Source organism: Cervus canadensis, chromosome 20 (genome assembly GCF_019320065.1).
Source record: "Cervus canadensis isolate Bull #8, Minnesota chromosome 20, ASM1932006v1, whole genome shotgun sequence".
Taxonomy (NCBI): Eukaryota; Metazoa; Chordata; class Mammalia; order Artiodactyla; family Cervidae; genus Cervus; species Cervus canadensis.
Window position 1 is genome coordinate 59,087,393 of NC_057405.1, and position 21,878 is coordinate 59,109,270.

General features: G+C 40.0%; 1 protein-coding gene across 1 annotated transcript in view; it reads right to left on the minus strand.

Moving 5' to 3' along the window:
• CDK19 (cyclin dependent kinase 19) overlaps positions 1-21,878 on the minus strand; it is a 265,473-nt gene that overhangs the window by 180,642 nt on the left and 62,953 nt on the right. The window lies entirely within an intron of this gene.

The window sequence follows — 21,878 nt, forward strand, 5'->3', positions numbered from 1 at the left end:
AGAGTAGAGCACTTCTGTTCTTGGCTAACTGTCTAATGCCCTTGATTTGACAATTTTGCCTGTAGGAGGAAAGGCGCTAATAAGGGCGGGTCAGCACACCTATATGCAATTCTCCAACTAACATCCCAGCTCTTATGTCTGTTGGTGCTCTCTCTTGTATGCCAATTCTAGCAGCCCCAGAACTTCTCAGAGGTTTATGGGAGACCACCTGCATCTCTCTAGCCTTTTAGATGAAGATTCCAGCTTCCTCTATTATATCTGTCAGAATAGTCTTTTAGAAATATTTTTGGGACTTCTCTGGCAGTCCAGTGGTTAGGACTCCTCACTGCCACTGCAGGGAGCATGGGGTCAGTCCCTGGTAGAGGAACTAAGATCCTGAATGCCTTGAGGCATGGCAAAAAATTTAATATAATATTATATATATATATATATAAAAAGCTCATTATCTAGTCTCTCCATTACTGGTTTATTCTGAATCTTTCCTTCAGTGTTATCTTAAGAGAAACAGAAAGAAAATGTGTTTTAGCACCCTGTCCCCCAGCTTTAACCAGAAGCAAGAATCATGATGTGCAGGCAAAGGCTCTATTTTATTTACTAATAAATATCCAGTGCCTAACTGTTTATAGTACTCCTAAGATACTAAATAATTTCCTCCCACTTCCCTTTTTTTGATACTCAATCTTTAAATAAAAGAATGCTGCAGGTATCCAAAGAGTTTATCCCTCTTCTATATGACTTAGCTATAGTAGCCAAATGAACATGGCAATAAAATTGGGAATACAGCACTACTTTTTTAATAAACTTTATTTTTTAGAGCAGTTTTAGGTTCACCATAAAATTGAGAGCAAGAAACAAAGATATCCTGTTACTTCCTGTCCCCACAAATCCATAGCCTTCTCCATTATCAAGGAATGTAGCACTTCTTTTACACTTTATTTTTCAATTGAAGTATAGTTGATTTACAATATTATATATGTTTCAGGTGTAGAACAATGACTCACAATTTTTAAAGATTACACTCCCTTTATAGTTACTGTAAAATATTATCTAACATCTCCTGTATTGTACAATATATCCTTGTAGCTTATTTATTTTTATGTATAACGGTTTGTACCTCTTAATGTTCTACCTCTGTCTTGCCCCTCCCCCTTTCCTCTCCTCACTACTAACCACTAGTTTGTTCTCTAATCTATTGATTAGAGAGTCTGTTTCTGTTCTGTTATATTCACTAGTTTATAACACTAGTTTTGATGATGTAAATACATCTAAAGAAATTAAATAAAGATGATTTTATCCACTAGAAAAAAAATGCTTTAAGTAGCTTAATTGCAAGAACTCATTAAACTGAAACTGAAGCTAGGAGCTACTGTCAGTAAAATAGATCTGGGGGAAAAATTGGAATATGCTTGATTAAATAGTCTCAGAAAGAGTTTAATATCTTCCCATTGATTTTATTATTGCATATGTGCATGCTAAGTCACTTCAGTTGTGTCTGACTCTTTGTGACCCCATGGACGATAGCCTGCTAGGCTCCTCTGTCCATGGGATCCTCCAGGCAAGAATACTAGAGTGTATTGACATTACCTCCTCCAGGGGATCTTCCCAACCCAGGGATCAAACCCACATCTTTATGCCTCCTGCATTGGCAGGCGGGTTCTTTACCACTGGTACCAGTTGGGAAGCCCCGATTTTATCATTATTGTTGGATAAATAGTATTTAGTCAATTTACCTATATACTTATATACAGTTTTGAAGATTCATAGTATACCAACTCCGGGCTTGCTGAAAAGTGGACAGTTGTGGAGGAATATGGAAACTTGATGTGTATAGGGTAAGTATAGTAAAATGGGGGAAAACTAGCAAGACTTGTTTGTTCATATTCTTCTCAGCATTCCTTTGTCTTCAAGAAACAAGAATGCTCCCTTCCTCTAGATATAGGGAAGGCACCCTTCACAAGAAAATTTTTTGGCCTGCTTTGGGAGTGGTGGATTGGTCACGATGACGTTCCTACTTCTGCTGTTTTCTCAAACTCCTTCAGGTGAAAATACGCTAAGTGCCATATGCTGAGGTAGTGTGTCCTGAGCCTCATCAATCTCATAACTAATTACATCCTACAAAGAGCTATTTGTCAAATAAGGTCACATTCTGAGGTTCTGGTGGACATGAACTTGAAGGGACACAACTCACCTACACCCATCAATATTCCCTACAGGAAGGTATACCCATTCTGGAGCTTCTGTGAGTGTTGGCAGCTAAAAGTTCACAGCTCTCCTTTCCCTAGAGTCTAAAGAATGACCCTTGACAAAAGGAACTGTTTGATCCAAGATAGTACTTAGCCAGAGGCAGCTCACCACCAATGACCAACAGATAGTGTGGTACAAAAAATTGGTCCCCTTGTGGGGCAAGTCATATTCCAGTGCTCCCCTTGGGATCGGGATGACAACTTTTTCCCTACTCATCCTTTTTCCCTCACTCCCTTTCTTTTGAGAGCACAGCCTTAAATAATTACTGAATCACTTTTCACCTCTTGTGATTGGCAACTATTGCTGCTTGATTTTCACTAAAGAAAAGGAAACTGAGCAATGTTATACTTTTCTCCAAAATCACTGAGGACAGTGATTGAAACCATGAAGTTAAAGGACACTTGCTCCTTGGAAGAAAGGCTTTGTCAAACCTAGACAGTGTGTTAAAAAGCAGAGATGTCACTTCGCTGACAAACATCCATATGTAGTCAAAGCTATGGTTTTTCCAGTAGTCATATATGGATATGAGAATTGGACCACAAAGAAGGCTGAGCGCCAAAGAATTGATGAACTGTGGTGTTGGAGAAGATTCTTGAGAGACTTGAGAGTCCCCTGGACCGCAAGGAGATCAAACCAGTCAATCCTGCATATTCATTGGATGGACTAATGCTGAAGCTCCAATACTTTGGCCACCTGATGCAAAGAGCCGGCTTATTGGAAAAGACCCTGATGTTGGGAAAGATTGAGGGCAGGAGGAGAAGGGGGTGACAGAGGATGAGATGGATAGATAGCATCACTGGCTCAATGGACATGAGTTTGAGCAAACGCCAGGAGATAGTGAAGGACAGGTGAACCTGGTGTGCCGCAGTCCATGTTGTCCATTTGCAAAGAGTCAGACATGACTTAGTGACTGAACAACAAAAATACTTTCTCAGAAGCATTCTGGCAATATGAATTTAAAATTTTATTTTATTTATTTTTTTATTTTTCGGCCGTGCTGGGTCTTCGTTGCTACACATAGGCTTTCTTTAGTTGTGGCGAGTGGGAGCTACTCTTTGTTGCATGTGTCGGCTTCTCATTGCAGTGGCTTCTGTAGTTTTGGAGCATGGGCTCTAGAGTGCAGGCTCAGTAGTTGTGGCACACAGCCTTAGTTGCTCTGTGGCATGTGGGAGGATCCTCTGAGACCAGGGGTTGAATCTGTGTCCCCTGCATTGGCAGGCAGATTCTTAACCACTGGACCCCCAGAGTCCCTAAAATTTTAAATTATTATCTCTTTTGACTTAACAGTTCTACTTATGAGAACTTTCAAAAAAGTAATCAAGCAACAAGGATTTACTGTATATAGCACAGGGAACTGTATTCAATATCTTATCAGTTCAGTTCAGTCGTTCAGTCGTGTCCGACTCTTTGCGACCCCATGAATTGCAGTACGCCAGGCCTCCTGCAATACGCCTCACAAACTCCTGGAGTTTACTCAAACTCATGCCCATCGAGTCAGTGATGCCATCCAGCCATCTCATCCTCTGTCGTCCCCTTCTCCTCCTGCCCCCAATCCCTCCCAGCATCAGGGTCTTTTCCAATGAGTCAACACTTCGCATGAGGTGGCCAAAGTATTGGAGTTTCAGCTTCAACATCAGTCCTTCCAATGAACACCCAGGACTGATCTCCTTCAGGATGGACTGGTTGGATCTCCTTGCAGTCCAAGGGACTCTCAAGAGTCTTCTCCAACACCACAGTTCAAAAGCATCAATTCTTCAGCGCTCAGCTTTCTTCACAGTCCAACTCTCACATCCATACATGACCGCTAGAAAAACCATAGCCTTGACCAGACGGACCTTTGCTGGCAAAGTAATAATAACCTATAATGGAAAATAATCTGAAAAAATATATGTATATATAAAACTAAATCACTGTTGTACACCTGAAACTAAGACAATATTGTAAACTGACTATACTTCAGTTTTAAAAAGAAGTAATCAGGCAAGCTAGTGTCTTTGGCAGGTGATCAATATATGTAGGCAATGATACTGATCAGTATTAACAGTTCTGAAATGTTAATTCTTTATTAGTTGAAACTAAGATAAATCCTGGGCTTCCCTGGTAGCTCAGACGGTAAAGTGTCTGTCTACAATGCAGGAGATCCAGGTTCAATCCCTGGGTTGGGAAGATCCCCTGGAGAAGGAAATGGCAACCCACTCCAGCATTGTTGCCTGGAAAATCCCCTGGACGGAGAAGCCTGGTAGGCTACAGTCCGTGGGGTCGCAAAGAGTCGGACACGATTGAGCGTCTTCACCTTCACCTTCAGAAAGTGAAAGTTTTGCTGTCATGGTACATATCAGACTATTCAGTGTTATAAAATCAGTATTCTATATGGAGAATGAAAAAATAAAACACTCACTTAACTGGACAAAAAGAAGATAATCAGGCAGGTGTGCAAAGTTATATGTACAAAGATGTCCATGACCATGGTTTTTATGATAAAAATTAGAAAGAGTTAAAATATGGTTAAATTAATAGCACATCCTTTCAGCGGATTATGCCATAGCTGTTTAAAAGAATGGTTTATGGGATTTCTCGGGCAGTTCAAACACAGTGCTGCCAGTGCAGGGGCACAGGTTTGATTCCTTGTTGGGGAACTAAGATCACACATGTCTTGGGACATGACCAAAAAATTAAATAAATAAAATGAAATACTTTAAAAAAATGGTATAAATCTAATTTGTATTACCAGGTTCCTCTGTCCATGGAATTCTCCAGGCAAGAATACTGAAGTGGGTTGCCATTCCCTTCTCCAGGGGATCTTCCTGACCCAGGGATCAAACCCAGTCTCCTGCACTGCAGGCCTGTTCTTTCCCATCTCACTGTGCTGTGTGGTTAGTCACTCAGTTGCATCTGACTCTTTGCAACACCATGGAGTGCACCTCTTCTGTCCATGGGATTCTCCAGGCAAGGATACTGGAGTGGGTTGCCATGCCCTCCTCCAGGGGATCTTCCCAACCCAGGGATCGAACCCAGGTCTGCCGCATTGCAGACGGATTCTTTACTGTCTGAGCCACTAGGGAAACATATTAATAGGAAGGGATGTCCATTCATATTGTGGAGTAAATATCAAACAAGCAAAACTCACAATAGTATATAGACTGTGGGTAATTTGCCATAATGTTTTTCATATAGAGTATCTCTTAAACATTTTTGATCATGCATTTTTATTTCAAACTGTTAGTGAATTCATAGAAATTCTATGCTCATATTTTCATTTTATTTTTTTAATTTTGTTTATATTTTCATTTTAAAATTGTAATAAAACATGACATCAACTGGCTTAAGTTCAGAGGTTTTATACCTTTAGTTTCCTTTATTTTACTGAGAATGAACCTCATGGAAAAAGAAAGTTAATAATATATATAAGCTGATGAAGAGTTGGTCCCTCTTAGTAGGTACAAAAGAATATTTTCTTCCAGAAAATATTTCTTCCTTCTATAGAAATTAGAAGAATTCTGACTGAAGTTTTAGTATCCCTGCCGGTAGCTGATACATAAAATATTCCTCTGATTGTCTAAATTAAGTTTTCTAACATCTCCCACATTGGCAGGTGGACTCTTTACCACTGAGCCAGCAGGAAAGCCCTGTCATAGGCACTTTTTTTTTTATTCCTTTAACAACCTTGTGAAATAAGATCCTACATTTAGATATGTTAAGTTATTTGCTGAGTGTCACACTGTTACTTAGGAGTGGACCTCAGATTCTGATTTTTTTTTTTTTTTTGCTATACAACATGGTTTTCTTCCCCAACCAGGGATTCAGCTTGCACCCTCAGTAATGAAAGCGCAGATTCCTGACCACTGGACCACAGAGAATTCCTAGATTCTGATTCTTTTCTTATTGTTGTTGTTCAGTCACTAAGTCGTGTCTGACTCGTAGAGACCCCATGGACTGCAGCGCGCCAGAATCCTCCATTCTTCACTGTCTCCTGGAGTTTGCTCCGACTCATGTCCCCTGAGTCAGTGATGCCATCCAACCATCTCATCCTCTGTTGCCCCTTTCTTCTCCCGCCTTCAATCTTTCCCAGCATCAGGGTCTTTTCTAGTGAGTCAGCTCTTTGTCTTAGGTGGCCAAAAGAGCTTTAGGTGGCCATTAGAGCTTCAGCTTCAACATCAGTCTCTCCAATGAATATTCCAGGTTGGTTTCCTTTAGGATGGACTGGTTTGATCTCCTTGCAATTTAAACCATGCCTTCTCCATCCTATTATAACCACCTCCAAATTTTATTACTGTTAGAGTCATAAGCAACTGTACCTTTAAAGTATTTTTCTAGGGCAGTACTTCTCAAACATTAATGTGCAAAGGAACCATCTGAAGATCTGACTAAAGTGAAGATTCTGATTCTTGTAGGACTGGGCAGGGGACTAAGATTTACATTTTTGTCTGCACTGCAGGTGGTGCTGATGCCAATGCTGCTGATCGTGGGCCACACTGAGGAGTAAATTTTCAGAGTGTCTGAACACCTGCAGTGACCTAGTAGCTACTATGTCAAAGGTGACTAAGTAGTTACTATGTCAAAAATATGAAATTGAATACATGCAGCATTTCTAAAATTGCCAACAAAATAATCAGTGACTACAGCTGAAACCACACACCTAGTTTCACATTGAGACTCAAACCCAATCACACCTCAAATGGGATTCAGTTCAGTTCAGTTCAGTTCGGTCACTTTGCGACCCCATGAACCACAGCACGCCAGGCCTGCCTGTCCATCACCAACTCCGGAGTCCACCCAAAAAGTCGGTGTCTATTGAGTTGGTGATGCCATCCAACCATCTCATCCTTTGTCCTCCCCTTCTCCTCCTGCCCTCAATCCTTCCCAGCATCAGGATCTTTTCAAATGAGTCAACTCTTCGCATCAGGTGGCCAAAGTGTTGGAGTTTCAGCTTCAGCATCAAACCCAGCCAAAACTCAGACTGAAACTTGAAAAATCCACAGTCTGGGACTCAAACTCACTGTCTTTTTTTTTTAATTTATTTTTTAATTGGAGGATAATTGGTTTACAACGCGGTGTTGGTTCCTGCCATACAACATGAATCAGCAATAAGTCTACATATTTCCCTCCCTCGTGGCCCTCGCTCCCATTCTCCACTCCATCCCACCCCTCTAGGTGGTCGCAGAGCGCTATGTTGAGCTCCGTATATTATACAGTAGCTTCCCGCCAGCTATCTATTTTACCATATGGTCATGTATATGTTTCAATGCTATGCTCTTAATTTGTCCCACCCTTTCCTTCTCCTGCTGTGTCCACAAGTTTGTTCTCTGTATCTGCATCTGGAACCCACTGTCTTTTAATTAAAATCACTTACCTGGTGTTTGGACTTACTGAAGTTCAGGTTCTTTATGCCTCAGTGCAGAAGGAATTCAGTGAGAAACAAAGTGATAGGCAAGAAGTAGTTGTGTTAATATAGGACACTTGTGAGGGATTTAAGTGGGCAGGCAAGGGGGCTCTGCTCTGAGAACTAAGTGTTAAAGCAGATTTATTTAAGGAGATACACACTCCATAGACAGTGTGTGGGCCATCTCAGAAAGTGAGGGCCCAGAATACAGGGTTGTTACTTTATATGGGCTGAGTAATTTCATAGGCTAAGGAATGAGAGGATTATTCCATCTGTTTTGGAGAAGGGACAGAGATTTCCAGGTATTGGACCGCCATCCACTTTTTGTTCTTTTATGGTCAGCCTTGGAACTGTCTTGACCCGTGGGTGTGTGATTTACCATGCTTCTGTATTACAATAAGCGTATAATGAAGGTCTACTGGAGGTCAAATCTACTGGAGGTCTACTCAAGGTCTACTGGAAGTCAAATCTTCCACCATCTTGGGTCTAATCAGTTCTAACCAGTCTTATCTTCAACAGCAGTGTTATTTTTTAAAGGTTGTGCCCTGCCCCTTTCCCTCCTTTTTCTCACCTGTGTGCAGTGACTACATACAACTCTGAAAAAACTGAAGCTTTGCTTCCTGTGTATAACAGCCTTTGTGGGGTGATATTACTCTTGGAGCAGACAGTTCTTCAGATAACTAGTGGAAAAATCTAGTTAACTAAAAAACCTCATTTCCTAATCATGTTGGTTAAGTATATTCTTGTCTAAGCCTGCCAGCTTTCTGGATGAATCCAGCACTCATACAGATGACTCATGATACCCTGAACTTCAGTCATTATTATCTTCCCTCCATTTTAGCCATCCTGGCAGTATGGGAGATTAGAGACACAGAATAACTCTCTCTCTCTCTTTCTCTCTCTCTCTCTCTCTCTCTCACATACACACACACACAAAACTGGATAGAACATAAGAAACATCTGTTCAAATATATTATTGAATTAGCAAAAAGTTAAGAAAGGCCAAATGCCAAGTGAAAGCAGGGATTTGGAGAGGTAAACATGCATAAAAGGAAGATTTTATGGGGGAGTATCTTCTAAATTCTGATGAACTAGAGTTCTGATGCTCACGAAGGATGTAGGGACAGGAGACAAATCCAAGATCCTAGTCAAGGTAGGGTATCTAATAGGAGATTCTCACAAATATATACATATATACATGCAAACTTGGACACCTTACCAGTCTTGACCTTGGCTCTGGATAGAAGGGAAGGAAAAGCTATACTAATAATTTGCAAACACAAGCAGAGATTCGTGGCCCAATTAAAACTACCTCCTCTTAAGAGAGAATTCTTCATGACTGTCTCAAGTTTCTGGAACTGTCTTTGTTCCAGACTGTCTTTTCAACAGTTTATATGGTTTTGGAGGAAAATGATAGTATCTCCCTCTGGAGACAGATTTGCTTACAATCTTGGAAGACAGCCATAATGCCTACCTCTGTGAAAAAAAGGCAGGCATGTTTTCTGCCCATCATAAAATATCAATGTTCTATAAGTTCATTGTTCCTTTTCGGTAATGCAACTTACTGCATCTAACCCACATTGTGTGCCCTGTGGGAATTGGGATGTGAGGAACCAACACAAATGCTGACACTCTGGCTACTGTTACTGCTTTGAGTAATAACCTGTCCTTAGTCTCTGACTCAAGGGTCACATGTCTTCTGCTAAAATTCGTGCAATTATGGCAGGCTAACTGTGGAAGGGTAAAATCTCAACCCTTTCACAGTTCTTAATGTCCAGGTGGTCCCAAACACTTTATACTGAAAATTTATATTAGATTTGTCCTAAATTGGTAATACTGTTAGGCAGCTAGTATAAGGAAAAGAATGTCCTCTCTGGAGAACATCCTTCAACTCCAGCCTCAAACAGTTCCCACAGGAACCATGAGCTTTAAGTCAATGTATAAAACCCACCAGAAAACAAGGTATCATGAATTAGAAGCAATTTAAGGAAAGCTCCCCTAGAGGCTCAGATAGTAAAGAATCTGCATGCAGTCCAAGAGACCGGGTTCAGTCCCTGGTTTAGGAAGATGCCCTGGAGAAGGGAATGACTACCCACTCCAGTATTCTTGCCTGGAGAATTCCATGGACAGAGGAGCCTGACCAACTACAGCCCATGTGGTCACAAAGAGTCGGTCATGACTGACTATAACACTTTCTTACAGAAAAGCTTCAGATATTAGATTGTTACAGAATATAAAATAAGTGTGTTATTATCTTCAAAGAAATAAAAAAAATAAGGTTGAAAATTTGAATAAGAAACAAGAAAATGTTTTTTTAAAAAATGACCAATGAAGTTTGCAAAGGAACCAAATAAGACCTCTAAAAATGAAATATGTTATTGTTGAATGAAAATTTTAATGATCAGGTTAAACATCATTAGAAATGTAACTGAAAAGAGAATTAGTACACTGGAAAATAGATCTAAAGAATGTAATAGAGAGCAGATCCAAAAGCAAGATTATGAGCCACGAAAAATGAATTAAAAGGTTGATACACGTTGAATCAGAGTTCCAAAAGAAGAGAAACAATGAAGAGGCAATATTAAAAGTGATAATGGCTGAAATTTTTCCAGAAATGGTGAAAGAAGCTATACTAGTTTCCTACCACAATGTATTTAATAACAAATTACCATACCTTAATGGCTTAAAACCACACAAATTTATTATCTTACAATTCTGTAGGTGAGAAGTCCAGTTCACGTCTCACTGAGCTAAAAGCAAGATACTGGCAAGTCTGTGTTCCTTTCTGGAGTCTCCAGGAAAGCATCTGTTTTCCTGACCTTTGCAGCTTCTGTGTGTGTGCGTGCTCAATTGCTCAGCTATGTCCAACTCTTTGTGACCACATGGGCTGTAGCCTGTCAGGCTCCTCTGTCCATGGGATTCGACAGGCAGGAATACTGGAGTGGGTTGCCATGCCCTTCTCCAGGGGATTCCCTCAAGCCAGGGACGAAACCCACATCTCCTGAGGATCCCGCATTGACGGGTGGATTCTCTTTATCACTGAGCCATCTGGGAAGCCTCTGAGGCTGCTAGAGGCTGCCTGTATTCCTTGGTTCCTGGCCCTCTTCCTCCATCTTCAGAAGTAGCAACAGCAGGTCAAGTTTTTCTCATATTAGATCATTTCTGACCCTTCCTTTTCTGCCTCCCTTTTCCATAATGAAGGACCTTTGTGATTAAATTGGGCCCACTTGGATAATCCAAGATAATCTCTCTAAAGTCATCTGATTAGCGATCTTATTTTCATTTGCAACCTTAATCTCTCTTTGTCAGGTAGCCTAACAGTCACAGGTTTTGAAGATTACGACTTGGACATCTTTGAGGGTTCGTTATTCTGCCTACCACAGACATTAATCCACATGTCCAAGAATCTCGATCAATTTGAAGTAGACTAAAAAGAACTTGTGCCTAGTCAAAATCCATACTTAGTCATATCATGATGAAACTTCAGAATGCCAAAGACAAAGAGAACATATGAAAACAGACATAGCAGAGAGATTTCCTACCCCAAATAGTAAGATTTACCTAAGAGATGGTTAGCAACAAGATTCCTGGGTCCAGTCAAGACTCAGTGAATCAGTGTTATGCTAAGTGAAGGAAGTCAGAGAAGAACTACTGTATGACGTCCCTTGTATCCAGAATCTGAAATTACACAAATAAACTTGTTTACGAAAAAGAAATAGACTCATAGACTCAAAATGAACTTCTGGTTACCAGAGGGGAAGAATGGACGGAAGAGAGAGTTCTCTAGTTCAACACTCTTGTTAGGAACATCTTAATGTACCATATGAAATTTTGATCGGGAAATACAATGAAGCTCATGGGGAGTTGTATAGTATAGTGATTCATGGGGAGGGTTCTAGAGACAGACTGCCCGGGTCTGCTTCTTGTAAGTCAAGCTGTATGACTTTAGACAACTTACTTAACCTTAGTTTTACTATTTGTAGAGTGGAGATGATGACAGAATCTACTTCTTAAAACGTAAAGGAGACAAAGCATGCATAATTAACATCACTCTAGCTTGTATAAATTAGATGCTCAATAAATATTAGCACTGTGTATATATTTTAGGCATAATAAATTTGCCCCCCCAAAAAGTAAACTTATCCTAGGTATAGAATAGGGGATAAATATGCATAAGTAAATAACAGGCACAGGTCACTTTAGACAATACTATGCTTTTTAAAATGTGTATAAATTGGATTACAAAACAAGAGTGCCTTCTTTAAAAGGGAATTCTGGTAACTGCGTCTATAACAATGTCTTTTCCAATGTGTATTATGTAGCTATTCATGTTTGGATTTCCTCTCCACTTTCCATAATAATCAGGAAAAGCATGTTTTTGTAACTCATAGCATATTAAATAAAAGCATATATTCTAAGCTTAAAAATAAAATGCAACAATAATAAATATTTTAAGGAATTTCTGATTTTGATCTTTATGCTTTTTCTCTCTTTTTTTTTCATTTTTATAACCAACTTCTAAAGAAAATTCATGATATCAGTGAGTCTCAATTTTAATACTTAAGTTGTAACAATGCCTTAATAGGTACTGGATGAATAGTTGTTGAATGAATAAGTGATTGAACTAATTTGTTAATTCACAAATACAAAAAAGATGATACCTACCCCTGAAAATGTTCCAAGGGAAAATAAGACTAACAAGAAAAATTCATAGGTGTAAATAACCGTATCTTTCTTAAACTACCTGATCTTTCGGAAGTAACCACTGGGGTTAGGAATGATCTATCTTGCCTCTCTGTATCTACATAATACTGCAGCTCTTGTATTACATCGTGGAATGACTGTGAACCAGCACAAAGCTCAAGACTGTGTCATCTGATAGGCCCACTGCACAACTGTACCCCGCGTGTTACTTAGCAACGTTTTTCTGCCCCTCCTCTCTCTTCTCCTGTTGGGAAACCTGCTCAGAGGCTGTGGAACTTGGCAGGGATGAAGGAAAATCCAGTGACTGATAGTTTATGTCCAGGAATTTTCTGAGGCTATAGATGACTTTTGGTTTTGGATGGTGTTTTTTTTCTTTCTAGTTTTTTCCCTTTATTTGAGGATTAGAACAAATGTATTTGTTTACTGCATAGTAGAAGATGCAGAGCAGGAACATGTTTTACTGGAATGGGGCTCTTTAGTACCACACCTTAATTGCTCAAGTCCTTGCTGTTGGGAAATGTTGACACTCCCCTTCTCACACTCCGGGTTAGAGCCTTGTTGAGTTAAGCAATAAACTACTTCACACTGGAGACTAGAATTTAAATGAGTTACAACTCACTTTCATGTAAGTCTCTAAGGTGCAGGAAAAGGAAAATAAATGAGTGCAGAAGGGAAAGGTATCACTCCTTTCTATATAATAACTCCTTAGATATAAGTGTAAATCTGAGTCAATAAAGTAAATACTCCTTGAGTGTTAATTATTAGTTAATCATAATTCTGAATGAGGAAAGTATATACTTGGGCTTCCCAGGTGACTCAGTGGTAAAGAATCCTCCTGCCAATGCAAGAGACGGAGAAGCCACAGGTTTGATCCCTGTGTCAGAAAGATGCCCTGGAGGAGGAAATGGCAACCCACTCCAGTATTCTTGTCTGGAAGACTCTATGGACTGAGGCACCTGGTCACAAAGAGTTGGACACAACAGAGCGACTGAGCACATACACACAAAGTATATACGGTTGATCCCTGGACAATGTGATTTTGAACTGCATGGGTTCACTATTTTACACAGAATGCAGCATCTGAACTCCTAGTTTCAGCATGTGGGATCTAGTCCCCTGACCAGGGGTGGAACCTGGGCCCCCTGCACTGGGAATGGAATCTTAGCCACTGGGGAAGTCCAGGGAAATCCCCCTACTATTGTTTTAGAATCTGCTCTATCACATAAAATCTAACAAGGTTGATAGTTCAGTCACATTCAATTTGTTTTTTGCAAAATTCCTTATTTTCCTCCAGAATTTTAAGAATCCTGAGACCAAGGAAGTAAGTGAAGAATTTCTAAAAATGTGCATGTATACTTAAAAACTGTAACTGGGGACTTCTCTGGTGGTTCAGTGTCTAAGATTCTGAGCTCCCAATGCAGGGGGCCTGCGTTCAATCCCTAGTCAGGGAACTAGATGCTAGCTCCCACATGTGGCAACTAAGACCAACCACAGTCAAATAAATACTAAAAACATTAAAAAGCAACAACAACAACAACAACAAACCAACCTATAACTGTTTGTATTAAATCTACAGAAAAACTGATGGTTCAGTTCAGTTCAGTTCAGTTCAGTTCAGTTCAGTCGCTCAGTCGTGTCTGACTCTTTGCAACCCCATGAATCACAACACACCAGGCCTCCCTGTCCATCACCAACTCCCGGAGTTTACTCAAACTCATGCCCATCGAGTCAGTGATGCCATCCAGCCATCTCATCCTCTGTCGTCCCCTTCTCCTCCTGCCCCCAATCCCTCCCAGCATCAGGGTCTTTTCCAATGAGTCAGCTCTTTACATGAGGTGGCCAAAGTTTCAGCTTCAGCATCAGTCCTTCCAATAAACACCCAGGACTGATCTCCTTTAGGATGGACTGGTTGGATCTCCTTGCAGTCCAAGGGACTCTCAAGAGTCTTCTCCAACACCACAGTTCAAAAGCATCAATTTTTTGGCACTCAGCTTTCTTCACAGTCCAACTCTCACATCCATACATGACCATTAAGAACTGGCAACTAAGATTTAATAGATTTATTTTATAAAACAGTACTGAAATAATAAGTAAAGTAAGTAAGTAAAGTCGCTTAGTCGTGTCCGACTCTGTGACCCCATGGACTGTAGCCTACCAGGTTTCTCTGTCCATGGGATTTTCCAGGCAAGAGTACTGGAGTAGGTTGCCATTTCCTTCTCCAGGGGATCTTCCCAACCCAGGGATCAGAACCCGGGTCTCCAGCATTGGAGACAGACTCTTTACCGTCTGAGCCACCAGGGAAGTGTAACAAACCATAATACATTTGATAACTTTATAACAATATTTACTCCCAAACTATAGTTTGACATAATTATAAATTGATAAATGGTATCAAATTATATAAGTTATTAGTAAGGTGGCTGGTCATCTGGTTTCTTCTAGCATCTACCAGAACTGCTGAAAAGCAGACTGAGTCTTGAAGAAGTTGATCCTTTAAGTACCTCTGAATCCCTGTGACTAGAAGGATCCAGGCATCTCTTCTGTGGGACATTACAAAAGAAATGTCTTCTCCTCTCTGATATTTCCATGCCCACAACAACTTAAAATGGGTTACGAGAGGTACGAAAATGTAGAAGTGTGGGGTTCCAAAAATGCATATTTAACAACTGTTGAGTCAAAGATTCTTTGGTTATAAGCAAAAAGAAGCTATATTAAATTAATTCATGTAAAAAGCAACAAAGTTCCATCTAATCAAGGCTATGGTTTTTCCACTGGTCATGTATGGATGTGAGAGTTGGACTATAGAGAAAGCTGAACGCTGAAGAATTGATGCTTTTGAACTGTGGTGTTGGAGAAGACTCTTGAGAGTCCCTTGGACTGCAAGGAGATCCAACCAGTCCATCCTAAAGGAGATCAGTCCTGAGTGTTCATTGGAAGGACTGATGTTGAAGCTGAAACTCCCGTACTTTGGCCACCTGATGCGAAGAGCTGACTCATTTGAAAAGACCCTGATGCTGGGAAAGGTTGAAGGCAGGAGGAGAAGGGGACGACAGAGGATGAGATGGCTGGATGGCATCACTGACTCCGAGGGACATGGATCTGGGTGGACTCCGGGAGTTGGTGATGGACAGGGAGGCCTGGCATGCTGCAGTTCATGGGGTCGCAAAGAGTCAGACACGACTGAGCAACTGAGCTGAACTGAACTGAACTGAAAAAGCATTGAGTTAGAAATCCAGAGGGAAATCTCTTGGATACCAAACACAAATATAGAAATGGTCAAATCTAACAGACCACTGTTCTCTTTCTCTAAGGCTGTATGATTTCTGCTTCCTTTGGCACATCTAGGTTATGGGGTATTTCTGAAGACCAGTTTTCTCTCTTTATTTGCATGCATAAGGCATAAAAATGACTGCCTGTCCTGAGTCCACCTCACCTTATGCTCTACACCCTCCATGGAGTTACTCAGTATCTAGGTCTTTGGAATCAACTGATCACACACAAAAAAACCTTGGTGTTCTCCACTGTTCCAATCAGCTGTGGCTCGGGAGACAAGGTCTAATGCCCATAGGGCTGCCCCTACCATGGACTGTGGGTGGGGCTGACTCTCCCAGAAGGGCATGTGGGTAAGAATGAAACAATTACTATCTCAAGTTCCCAGATACAGGATATGTTGAAATTAGACTTTCTCAGTTGTTTTTTTGTTTCTTTCAAGTTGGAAGTTCAGGCTATGGAAGACAGAAGAGTCTAATCACATCAGCATATTCTCCTTATTCCAAAACAAGGTAGGATTCTGGTATATGGTAGGTATAGCTTAGTCTGTTAAAAATGGGAGGGGGGTATACTAAGGCTACTTGTTTCCCAAGGAATTTTCTAGTGTCCAGGATGAGAGGAAGCTTTTAGTAACCAACTAAAAGCTGTTTCTAGGTGCCAGAAAAGCTTTTGTTTCTAAAGCTCCAAATAAAGACTTCCTAAGAGAGATAACATATCGATGAGTGCTTAGTCGCTCAGTCGTGTCCGGCTCTTTGTGACCCCACGGAGCCCGCCAGGCTCCTCTGTCCATTGGGATTCTCCAGGCAAGAATACTGGAGTGGGTTGCCATGCCCTCCTCTAGGAGATCTTCCCAACCCAGGGATTGAACCTAGGTCTCCTACATTGCAGGTGGATTCTTTACCAACTGAGCCACCAGGGAAGCCCAACATATCAATACTGATAGTTTATTGATCCAGTTATTCCTTTAATTGTCTTTCTCAAACAAGAAGAGTACAAGAGAAAAAGCCATGAATAGAACTTAATTCTTTAATATTTTGGTTCCATTGCCCAGGTGGTACTAGTGGTAAAAAGAACCCACCGGCCAATGCAGGAAACTTATATAAGAGATACCAGTTCAATCCCTGGGTGGCAAAGGTCCCCTGAAGGAGGGCATGGCAACCCACTCCAGTATTCTGGCCTTGAGAATTCCATGGACAAAGGAGCCTGACAGGCTATGGTCCATAGCGTCACAAAGAGTCAGACATGACTGAAGAGACTTAGAATGCATGCACACCCTAACTATGATACCATTCTATCTGTGATGAAAACAGAACAATCACATTTGGCTTCAGATTTTTAATAGTTTATAAGGATCACTTGCTTTTGTTAATTAGTTTTTAATAGGTTATAATAAGTTGTAATGACAATTTGCTTTTACTAGTGCATTCAATTTAGCACAGTGTCTATCAAGAAACTAAGGTACTAATTATGTACAGCATGGCAACTATAGTTAATAATACTGTATTACATATTTGAAAGTTGCTGAAAGAGTCAATCTTTTTTTTTAAGAGTCAATCTTAAAAGTCCTCATCACAAGAAAAAGAAAAATTTTTTGTAACTATTGATGGTAGCAAATGATAACTAGACTTATTTGCAATGTATATAAATATCAAATCATTATATTGTACACCCGAAACTAATATAATGTTATAAGTCAATTATATCTCAACAAAAGAATAAATAATTGACAAAAAAGAAAAATGAAAGCAAGTACTGCTTGAGACTAGGTATGGAGTTTTCAGGTAAAAATACATTTTCCCAAAAAGTTTAAAGGTGTTGCTCCCCTGTCTTTAAGCTTCCAATGCTGCTATTGAAAAGTCCAGCGCTCTCTGATTCTTTATCTTCTGATTTTGACCCTTTTTTTGGTCTTGGAAACTTTAAAAATCTTTATGCAAAGTGTTCTGAAATTTCACAATTATGTATCTTGGTTTGGATTTTTTTTTTCATTTATTGTATGAGGTAATAGGGGAGTCCTTTCAATCAATGTCCTTCTGTTCTGAAATGTTTATTATTATTTCTTTGATAGTCACCTCCTCCCTATTCTTTCTTTCTAGAACTCTTATTATTTGAGTTTGGGGACTCTTGGATTGATCAACTAATGTTCTTTCTTTCCTCTCCTGTCTTTCAATTCTGGCTTTTCCTATTTTCTCAGAGATTTCATTAAATTTATCCCCCACTTTTTTTTTTTAAACACTCTCAGCTATCCTGTTTTTAATTTCCAAGCACTGTTTTCTTTTATTTTTGTTGTTGTTGTTCTTTGAATGTTTCTTGTTTATTTAGTATTCCGTTTTTGTTTGGTTTGGTTTTTACGGATAGACTATCTTCTCTCATCCCTATGGAGTATAATTATGGTCTTTTTTCTTAGAAGTTTGTTTCTACTTCCTATAATTATTTTGCTTTTTGTTTTCTTTTTTTTCCTATTAATATTTACTTTGGTCTCTTTTCAAACATTGAAGACTTTCTTCAAATGACTGATAGTTGGCTATTAGTATTTAAGCGTGCAGCACCACAAAACAGATGGTAAGCTGTTGGTTTCCGGTCTTGTGGACCTCACCATAGGAAGACCAAGTTGTGTTTATTTTTAATCAAAATGAGCCTCAAATGTCAATAGGTAAGTTCTTTCACTTGAGCTACTGAGTTTATACTGAGTAGAAACCTCCAAACTCTGGGATATAAACTTGATTCTGCTTTCTGATATTAACCCTTAGACCTGGGGGGAGGGGAGAATAGGGCTAATTTTCTCTAAGAATTTATAAATTAAATATTCAAAAGAACATACTTCCCATACTACTCAAAATTTTACCATAAGCAATAAACAAAATAACTGAATTTCTATAAATATTTATCCTCAGAAAATGCAAATTTTATATTTTTATTTAAAAAAAAAATTTTATTGGCGTATAGTTGTATGGCTGGGAACAGAGAATGAATGGTAGAGATGAGCTTGGAGAATTAGTCTGGGACCAGATCATATAGAGGTTTCAAGGCTAAGGTAGGCCATTTTTATTTTAAGTGTCATGGGAAACCATTGGAGAATTTTACAATATTAAAATAAGAGAAGTGTCATAATATCATAATTGGACTTAAAAAAATCACTCTTGCTGCTCAGTGGTAAATAATCTGAGAGGACCAAAGTGTAAGCAGAGAGATTGTTTAGAAAACTACTGCGGTAGTCCAGGGGAATGAATTTCAGTGTTCTCAACTAAGGTAGTAGCGAAGATAGAAAAGGAACACTTGAAATGTTTTAGGAATATCATCACAAGGCTAATGATAGATTGGATTGATAGGAAAGCAGGAAAGAGTAGAATCAAGAGTGACTTTGGGCTTGAGCAACCACTACTTAATAAGATAGTTGCTGCTAGAAGGATGGACCATACACAGACAAGAGCAGAGCAGAGAGGTCAGCCAGGAAGCTTGAGTGGAGAACAGCTGGGTATTTTATTTTTCTTTTTGTGAAGAGCAGGCAAGTTTTGCATGAAAAGGAATGGCTCTCTTAGCCACATTAGCTTCAAGGTGCTTATTAGACATTCAAACAGAAACGTCAGGTAGGCAAGTGTCCCAAAGATCTGGAATTCAAAAGAGATGACTGGGCTGGAGATACAGATTTGAAAGTCACTAGTATATGGATGTCACAAAGCCATGGACTGGGTGAACCAGGTCACTCAGGAAGAAAGTGCACATGGAGAAGTAGGAGAGAGGAAGCCAAGGGCATGGGAGTGTTGGATAAGATCCACATGTGTCAAAGGAAAACCAAAGAAGAGAGGTGTCACAAAAGTCTAGAGAATTGTTTCAAGAAGCAAGGTAATAGTTAGTTGTATCACAAGCTATTGAACGAGTTAAATGCGGACCAACACCATTATTTGAACCACTGGCTTTGACAAGATGTGGGCTTTGAGAAATATCCATTTCAAGGGTTTGAAGAAGACATGAGGGTAGAGACTGGAAAGTATAGATATGTCTTTTAGGGAGTTTTGCTGTGAAGGAGGGCAGAAAAATTGGGTGTTAGCTGAAGGCAGAAGTGGGGTCAAGTAAGGATTTTTTAAAATTTGGGTAAGATTTCAATAGGAAGGATTATTCAAAAGAATGAGGGGTAAGGAGTACAATTTGAGGTGCCTTAAGAAGGTCTGGCGGAGTAGGCAATGGCACCCCACTCCAGTACTCTTGCCTGGAGAATCCCATGGACGGAGGAGCCTGGTAGGCTGCGGTCCATGGGGTCGCTAAGAGTCAGACATGACTGAGCGACTTCACTTTTACACGTTGGAGAAGGAAATGGCAGCCCACTCCAGTATTTGCCTGGAGAATCCCAGGGATGGGGGAGCCTGGTGGGCTGCCATCTGTGGGGTCGCACAGGGTCGGACACAACTGAAGTGACTTAGCAGCAGCAGCAGCAAGAAGGTCTGGGGGATGGGACTCACTTTAAGTTCTTGAGGCAATCCTTCACGTGCAAAGCAAAAAATGTTAAGAATTTTTTGTTTTTAAACTGGTGAAGTGGGAAAGATCTTCAGTGACAGAAACAGGGCTGATGAAAAAGGAATGACAGATGTGTTTTGGACATATTAAGTTCAGTGAAATAGTTAGATTAACTGACTAACTTGGTAATTAGTACAAGAGACTTTGAGCTTCATGATAGTAATGATGCTTAAGAAAGATAATATATTTTACAAAAGATCAGTTCAGTTGGTAGACAGCATTTAAATTATTCCGTATCAAATTAACAAGGCCTTACCTTGCCAAGATTCTTGGCACTTTTATATTCACTTAAAATTACCTTGGGAAAAAGCATAATAGTAATGGAAAAGCAACTAATTATAAGCAATTACAAGCCAAATTATGTTTATACCACAATTAGTGTTTGAGGTGGTTTAGTAGACTAAGTCTTCATTTCAATAAGCAACCATCAAATAATTGAATAGCTTGTAAAACACATAAATACTTCTTTTATCTTTATTCCAAGTATAACCACCAGATTCTTTGAATTATTATTATAATAAAATGGGCAAGTCATTATCTTTTGTCCCAATCCCCAGTCTGAGTTGGATGCTTTTAAAAACATGGCAAGAGTAGCTGTATGTACCTTCTGCACAATACAGCTTCTTTCAGCAGATTTGACATAGAAATGTGAACAAATTCATGTTCTTGTAAGACAAGTACTAACTACCCAGCAGGGACTCTAGAGTACACACTCACACTACATCTTCTTCATTAAGTTTTTCATGCTTACAACATTGTCTTATTTCACTTATAGTTGAGGAAGTCTTTCTCTAAGGATGATAAGGAAAAGTCCTTTGTCTCGTGACAGTGCTGATTTTTATGTCAGGTTGGGTTTTTTCCTCCCATATTTCTAAGTAAAAGTCACAACTTTGTTACCACAATTTTGCCACCTGGGGTTAAACTGTTTGACTACTACTTGATAACTTTTACATTTTACTTGATCACTGAAATTAGATTCATGACTCTAAATCACGACTAATCATCACTCTGAATCCTTGTTAATTTCCACGCAATTTCAGATATTTAATTTTTACCATTTTTTGTTGAATGACTATTCTTTAAATTCTATAGTGCTTCACAATATTCAAGAGTTTCACAGAGATGATTTCATATAGTCCCCTCTATTTCCCCTACCCATTTACGCCCCCAAACAATTTCAGATTCTATTTAATAAAGCAGGTTCTAGAAACAGTTTTGCAGAATAAATTCCCACCAGTTGACCTAATTGAGCACGTTGTTGCCAGTGCCTCACGGCAGCTACTGAGCTCGGCCAACTCCGAGGCTTGGCGAGCCACATGGTGGGAGGTAGGTAAAGCCGGAGCCCTTCAAGGCTGGGCGCCACGTTGCTTTTCCCTTTTTGAATAGGGAGACAACGCTTCTGGCTATTGTGTAAATCGGCCGAGAACTGCGTTCATCCGCACATGAGCTAAAGCGTGATCGGAATTAAAGCGCCTTCTAATCCGACCCTTTGGCAACATGTGCGTCACGGACTAATGTTGAGTTTTAATGCCTGGCTTCGTTCGCCTTGGGGAAACACTTAAGAGAATGGCCGAGTACCTCAGCAATCTCGGCGAAGTGCACGAGATCAAAACGACCACGCCATCCCAGCAGTGGCCACAGCCCCCACCGAACCCCGCCAACTCTCTGGAGGACCCACCCTTGTTCCCCGCTATAACCAGTTGCTTTACGCAGCGCTACACAGCCTTCCCTCAGTCCGTCCCCGCTCTCCCACCCACTCAGCATTCGACCC